The sequence below is a fragment of the Micrasema longulum genome, unplaced genomic scaffold, assembly GCF_059751315.1.
Source record: "Micrasema longulum isolate JH-2025_06_02 unplaced genomic scaffold, ASM5975131v1 h1tg001262l, whole genome shotgun sequence".
Lineage (NCBI taxonomy): Eukaryota > Metazoa > Arthropoda > Insecta > Trichoptera > Brachycentridae > Micrasema > Micrasema longulum.
In genome coordinates this window covers 99,340-107,475 of record NW_028278449.1, presented here as the reverse complement: position 1 = coordinate 107,475, position 8,136 = coordinate 99,340, and the positions used below count along the sequence as shown (strand labels likewise).

General features: G+C 31.0%; 2 long non-coding RNA genes across 3 annotated transcripts; one reads left to right on the top strand and one right to left on the bottom strand.

Moving 5' to 3' along the window:
• Positions 1–1,256: 1,256 nt before the first annotated feature.
• Positions 1,257–2,420, top strand: LOC148276192 (uncharacterized). Its single transcript, XR_015823839.1, has 2 exons — positions 1,257–1,749; positions 1,937–2,420. It is a non-coding gene; the product is annotated as an uncharacterized LOC148276192 (long non-coding RNA).
• LOC148276191 (uncharacterized) lies at positions 2,389–6,921 on the bottom strand. 2 transcript variants are annotated; one of them, XR_015823838.1, is made up of 3 exons: positions 6,454–6,902; positions 5,932–6,128; positions 2,389–5,671 (listed from the first exon to the last, which is right to left on the bottom strand). It is a non-coding gene; the product is annotated as an uncharacterized LOC148276191 (long non-coding RNA). The 2 variants fall into 2 exon arrangements; XR_015823837.1 differs by having other exon boundaries at positions 5,932–6,921.
• Positions 6,922–8,136: the final 1,215 nt, after the last annotated feature.

Below are 8,136 nucleotides of genomic sequence, written 5' to 3'. Positions count from 1 at the left end.
AACACGGTTTTATGCCTTCAAAATCAGCACTGACTAATCTTACAATATATGAAAATGTTATTATGAACTCTTTTAATTTACGTAAACAAGTGGATTCAGTGTTTACAGATTTCTCTAAAGCGTTTGATAAGGTGAACCATAGAATCATGATCGATAAGTTATCCAAGTTGGGTTTCTGTGGGTCGATTTTAAAATGGTTTCAGAGTTACTTAACTGGTAGATCATTGACAGTAAAAATTTGTGACACCACATCCAGTACCATTGAGGCGACTAGTGGAGTTCCGCGAGGATCCCATCTGGGTCCGATACTTTTTAACATTTTTATCAACGATATTGTTGACATATTTAATGGTGTCGAAGTTTTGTTGTTTGCTGACGACATGAACATTTTTAGAGTAATTAACACTGTTGATGATTGTATTACAATCTAACATAACTTAAATAAACTATTTTCATGGTGCTCAATGCTCAAACAAATAAACTCCAACTAAATGTAAAGAAATGCCAAATCGTGAGATTTCACAGGACTAAGTCTTCAATAATGTTTAATTATTCTATTGGTAATTCTGAACTTGTATCCGTTTCCGAAATACGTGATTTAGGTGTTATTTTCGATACCAAATTATCATTTATTGGTCATATTAATGGCATTAGTAATAGATCTCTAAGAATGTTGGGTTTCATTATCAGAACCATTAAAGATTTCAAAGATATTGGTGCACTTAAAATAATGTACACGTCACTTGTAAGAAGCATTTTGGAGTACAACTCTACAATCTGGGCTCCTCATTATTCTAGGCACCAATATTGTATTGAAAGGTCCAAAATAAGTTTTTACGATTTATTAATTTTAAATTAGGTGTTTGTATTGAATTTTAAAATTGTAATTTGTTACTTGAAATTTATTTGAATTTGAAATTAATTTTGAAATTATTAAGACTAAGCGATAGGAGAGTTATAACTGATTTTTTAAATTTATATAAAATAATCCATTCTATGTTTGACACCCCTGCAATTTTATCACTAATTAATTTTAATGTACCGAAAAGGACAACTCGGCAAACCTACCAATACTGTGGCAACAATACTTCGACATCTTATGGTAAAAATGCAGTCATCAATAGACTTCACTCTCTAGGCAATAAGTACCAGGACGTTGGTGACTCATTTCACATGAAATTTAGTACATATAGAACGGCTCTTCTTCTGTATTTATTGGTAATAGTTCTAGGTAACTATTTGTTACAATGGGCTCCATGCAGAATTTTTTTTTTTTATCTCAAAAAAAAGAGGGGAAAAAAAGAGAAACACGAGTGCGCTTTTTTTTTTTTTTTTTTTACTTTTAAGCAAAGTACTACGGTTTTAAATTTAAAAAATTTGATTTCGCGCTAAAACGGCAACTTTTGCCGATTTTTGTTGTGTGACGTCATTTATCGCGTGTACGAATCTGTATCTGTCAAAACAGAACTAATTGCTTGCGAGTTGTTGAGTTTAGTCGAGTTGTTTTTATTTTAATTGCCGTGATATTAACATTAAAGCTTATTGTGTTGCAATTATCGAACGATGGCTGGGTACAAATACTGTTCAGTTCCTAGATGTGTTAATACGACACATACAACACCGGGAAAGAAGTTTGTCACTATTCCACGAGATGCTAAACTGAGAAAAAAATGGTTTGTGGCGATGAAGAGACAGTTTGACAAAATCAGCTGTAAATCCGGAATTTACTGTTGCGAGGATCATTTCAACGTAAGTTCAAATTTATATTTTACACATTCTATACTTCTATTTATTGATTGATAATACATTATATGTACATATTAAATATTATTTGTCAAATAAATACAATATATTGTAATAAAAGCATAAACTTATTTTGATGGTTAGCCATTTCGTGATGTAAGTATTCTAATTATGTTAAATGTTATTTTCACAGCTTGAAGAAGATGCTGATAATTTTACCAGATTCAAGCTTATGGGAGGAAGGGTGTCCTTAAAAAAAAATGTTGTTCCACACATTTTCGAGTGTCAAAAGAAAAACATCAAATTTTTACGACAAACGGGACACAGAAGAAGCCATTTAGGAACTCTTGAAAGAACAATGACGTCTGAAGTTCCGGAGGAAGAACAACCCTGTACATCTTCATCTATAAATGTTGCAACGGAGGCAGTTGAACTCGAATTCGCTTCTTCATCCCCCACAGTTGAAAAAGCTAGTAAAATGACTCAAGCAAGTTTAAGGTCAAATAAAGTCATTGTTCGCAGCAAGGGAACATCAACTGACGCCACGTTTCTAACGGTGACAAGAGCTACATCTCCTATTATTTTTCCTACACCTAAAGATCTTACCATAAGCTATGATTCAGTTATGCCAGATAATGATGATGAAATACTAGAATGGAAAAGTACTTCCGATGACCAGGACTTTGTACCTCATGACGATACTTCTGACGATAATGCTGATGCTTTTGAAATTCAAAAATATAATGTTATTTTACGACAGGCTACTGTAATGGGTATTGAAAGAAATTATCGACTTTGTCTTGGCATACCAGATGATATGGCATATATTTTAACACTTCTGTGCAAAAAAGTATGTGACTCGCGCCTGAATATTTTAATAACATTTAAAAAAATCAGATTGGATGAATCAAATGCAATTCTTGGAATGCAATTTGGATTGTCAGAACCAACTGTAAGCAGGATCTTCAGGAAGACGGTAAAGCTAGTAGCGATCTGTCTGCAGGAGCTAATATTTTGGCCAGACCAATATACCGTTCGGCTTCATTTGCCTTTGCCCTTTATTGCAAGATACAGTAAAGTCCAAGCTATCATTGATTGTTTGGAAATACAAATCGATAAGCCTTCAAACCCCATTAGACAAGCCACGACATGGTCAGATTACAAAAAATGCAATACCATCAAATACCTTGTCTCTTGTACACCGTGCGGACACATCAATTTTATTTCAAAAGGATATGGTGGACGAACCAGTGACACAAAGATTTTCGAGGTTTGCAGATTTTTAGATAATTTGAAACCTGGTATGGATGTGATGGCAGACCGAGGTTTTAAAAACATTGCTCATTTACTCGAGTTAAAACAATGCAAGTTAATTCGTCCACCAAGTGTGAGCGCGGACATTCCTCTATCTTGTGACAAGGTCAAGGAGGCTAAAAGGGTGGCTGCGTTACGAATCAACGTTGAACGTGCAATCAGTCGGATAAGGGAATTTAAAATGTTGGCAATGCACGCATGCATCGATATTAATTATGTTGGCCTCTTAGATTATATTATTAATATTGCTTGTGGGTTAATAAACCTTCAGGAGCCACTGGTTAAAATTTAATAACTATGAAAATAACAATAATTACTTAATACTGACTTAAGCATTTTTTTATTTACAATTTTTTCGTTTACATTTAGTACATTTTTTATTACATAATATATTTGTAACTTTACAGCTTTACATGAAAACTAAAAAATCCCACATAGGCACAATAAGTGTAGAGGCACAATAAGTGTAGATGCATAATATGTAAATATATTTAAAAGAAAATAAAACATGAGTAATAATTTTATGTTACATTCAAGTTGTTTTTTTTAATTTTTAATTTGAGTAAGAGTAGAGAATCTGAAAACAAGAAATAGAACAAAAAAATATTAAATGAAAGTTGATAATTAAATTAGGAAAAAATACAAGAGAAAATTAAAAGTTTATCGGGAAAAGAAAACATTGACATTTATATTTTTGACCTAATTTATAAAGGAATCATTAGTAGAAGAGAGGCTTAAATTACCATTTTCTCTTGTGTCTAAAAAGTATGATTTATACAGTTTAAGGGCAAGGACATTTGCACGACTCTGTCCTAGTGTTGATTTACAAAACGGTATCTCCAGCACTTGATTCCTTCTGCATTCTCAGTAATCTTTTTAAAAATCATCAATGACTATGCTAAACCGGTTTCTATTTCTTTATTTTTTTTGGCCATCACTATTTTACAATATAAATGTAAAGATTATTTGAACATTAAAAGTTTTGTTAACCTAATATTACCCTCAACTTGTAAATAAATGCTTAACAAAACAAACAAATGTTTTTTATATCTCAACAGAGTTAAAGAAGCATGGAATGGAGTATTTATAGAAGGAAATGTGTGTTCGTGTGCACTTGACGTATTACAACGTGCAAGTGCTGTAAATAAAAACAATATGGCCATTTGTGTGTACAATATATATATTTTTTATTTATTCATAATTATAATACAGTAATGTATTATATTCCCAGGAGTTACAAACAACTCAATTTGGGACTTGAATAATATATAACATTTTTTTGGATAAAAAATATTTACAACCAAGAAACAAAGCAAGTTTAAACTTATAACTAAATATATCAAAACAAAATCTATCACTAAACATATCAACACATAATTGTAACTAAAATATCAACGTGCAATTATTATACTAAATATATCAACAATTATATTTTTTTTAAATCCAAGTAGAAAAAAAAAACAAAGTACTATACAGAATAAAACAAATAAATAAAAAAAACCCTTTCAAGAATAGAGGAAATGGTGAATCTAAGACTAAAGAGGTAAATTAGGTTCGTTAACAAGGCTACGAAGGTAATGCAACTATCAAAATCAACAATATGTATTTATAAAGTATAAAACAGAATAAGTAAGTAATAAAAAAACATGAATTTATTTGAGTTTATTATAAATTGCTAAATTCCAAAACACTGTACACTTTTCAATTAAATCTAAGCAATACTCCTTATTTATATTTATAAACAAATGTGTAACATTCTTAGATTCCTCGAAATCAGGATGTGCTACACAGTACAGAGCTTTTATTTTGTTAGAAAAAAACATTTCTAGCTGGACCTGAGCCATATACTTTTCAGAGGGATTTCCGTCTGTAAAATATGTTTGAAAAGTGGCATCAGATACAGGGCATTTCACCTCAACAATATACTCTTCGTACAGCGCATCTGGAGATGCTCCAAATATGGGGTATTCAGGAGACAAAAAAATGCCACACTTTCTAAACTTTACATTTAGTTTTCTTTGCATTTCTTTTAAAACTAAGGACTCTAAGGACCTGCCGCGTAATAACGCCGCAGTTGCTTTCAACTTGGCTCCCAACAATTTCTCACAGAGAGAACCATCACTTGTCTGGCACCTTGACACAGCATAAGCGTTGGAAGCAGTGATTCGAGCAAAACGCAGTCTATGCCACAAAGGTATATCGTTTTGCTCAACAGTTAAGCGTTCAGCAGCTCTGCAGATAGGCATCTTCATTTGACCCTGACAATATTTTAAAAAATCTTTTGGGAGAAAATTACTTTGTTCTTTTTGAAATTGACACATTAAAACATGCAAAGATAACCTATCTACATCAGTATGTTGGGTAAAAAGACGCATTCGTCTTGAAGTACCATCACCCAACTGGTTGCTGGCATCGACTACAGCTGCCAAAAACGAGCCATCTCCTGATGGCAAATCCTCGTGGTTTCCAAATTCCTTGGCCATAACGAAAGGAATCGTGGTGCCGATACCTGCCATTATCGGACGCTTCCAATAACAGGCTACTGAAGTAGGGCTGGGCTCAATGCTGCGTCGATATAGCCAATATATAAATGCTACTGAGTGTTTGCATCCTCCTGTAATATAAATGTTATTTTACAGTTATTTATAAACATGACATCGTCCTATCTAGCACTTGCTCAATACACACTAATAATTTGACAGATTAAAAAAATATGTGCGACGCGATTAATTTAACAATAAAATTTTTCTTCCTTCTGCAAATTTATACAAAAAGAACATGCAATGCAGTACGTTTTTTTCTTTTTTTAAAATAAATAAGACGCTTCCGATGTCAACTATTCATCGACAATAATGCGTCTACTACCATGCTTACCTTGAGAAGCCGCACAGTCTTCACATTGGCACGATATTATTTTATTATTTGCCTCATCAATGACGCTGATAACTGAGTATGCCTTCTTCCGAATTTTATGCTCTGGTGTAACCCGGCATTTTACAGTGCACACATTTTTATTTCTTTTGATCTGGACATATCCAATAGCGTTGTCCGCATATTCAGCTCTCGAAGACCTGCAAATAAATAGTGTATTTACAATTTTGTCCCTTCTGTGCTTGGTTACAGTTTTTAAGACAATAATTAATCAGACATAAAACAGTCAGTATTTTAATTCTAAAGTGTTTATTAAGAACTAATTAAGTCCATTAAAATACTCATGACAGAACAAAGGAGGTTATGTATGGAAAAAATAGTATCCAAGTATATTTACACCATTTCTGGCGATAAGTTGTATCACTGCTGAATATAAAATACGTCTTTAACATATTAAAAACTCAATATCAAAGAAAGGTGACAGTTTTAAGTAATATATTATAGTTAAACATTTTTGAAACTCACCTGTCAACTTTCACTCCCCTCATTTCGGCGCTGCAAAAGTTTGTATTTTCGGAAAAAAACAACATTAACATGGATTCATTTACATGAGGAATGTTATCCGATTGTCCTTTAATAAAATTATCTTCCGTCATTTCGTTAAAATTGCGAATAAAGCGTTAAACAAACCGTCGCCACCAAAAACACCAGCGGAAATGAATGACAGCGTTGTCGAACAAGATAAATGACGTCACAAACACGACAACCAATCACGATGCGTTCGAAATCCATTCGCCAGAAATCAATATTTAAAACGAAAATTTTAATTAAAAACGGTTAAAAATTAAATTAGACTTGAAAATAAATAAATAGTTTTTAATTTTCTTCCAGGATCATCAATTACTTTCATCTTTTCTAACATATGCATGGAGCCCATTGTTAAAGATTGTTTAAACTTCTTCATTAGTGTTTTTTTTTTCTTTTTTCGTTTCTTTTCTTGGATTAATTTATAAGTACAAAATATTTCTCTTCTTCATTTTTTTTTTACATCATTATATATTTTTATACATAAATATATACTATTTACCTAAGTATTAGTTTTAAATAATAATACATATATTTTTTTTTCGTTTAATGTTATTCAAAATTGTTTTCTTAGTGTTTTTTTTTAACTGGTTCAAAGTATTTCTAATACCAAATTATCTTTTTTTTTATCGATAATTCTATAACTGGTAATATTTTATTATTTTATATAGTTTATCTTTTTTGATTTTCTTAATTTGTTAATTAATCATATTGTTTTAAATGCTCTGTATTACTTATAATTATGCTTACATTGTAATTTTTAACTAATATGTAAAAGGCACTAAGCGCCGTTTATTTCGATAAAACAAAATAAAATAAAATAATATTAGGTAAATAAGTACAAGTAACTCGTATAAAAATTGTATTTAACAAGATAAATAAATCAAATATGAGAAGAAATTCAATATGACTTGTACCTCTCCGTGCATTATATTTTTAAGTTTACGCATTTAAAGTTTATTCCAAGGTAGCACCCGAAATCGTTTGTCCAATAAATAAACCAGTAAGAAACTTAAATGGCTAAAGTGACATATATCTCGGCCAAATGATTTGAAAACAATGTGCTTTAATTCTAATAGAAATTAATGTGTTTTTATTGTGAATGTGGTTGGTTAGATGAGAGACACTTTCAATATTTTCATTTGTGTGATTTGATTTTTTCTTATGTTCTCATATTATTTTCAATTTTTTTAGTCTTTTTGTTTAAGTTGCAGTTTTTCGCGATTTTCATTTTATTTGTTTCTAAACATTAAAACCATATGTTTGTTTGTTCATTATTTTATCTCTATATAATAATATTATGTAATAACTAATAAGACCGATAATACTTTCTTATTTTGTATTATTAACATGTGTCTATACACCCGATGAGAAACTATTCACTATTAGTTTTCGAAATAAAAAAATATTTAATATTTTAGGTTTTTTGTGTGGGTATTTTTTTTAAGACTCATGCTGCTAATAGTTCCTACGTACGAATTTCAATTAAAACATATTTATTATTATTTCACACATTTTGTTATACATGCATTGGGTTGTTGACGATCAGTAGCATTTGAATGGATTCTTCGCCGAAAAATCCCGTGCCGAATAATACATAAATATTTGTTACTAATTAATAAG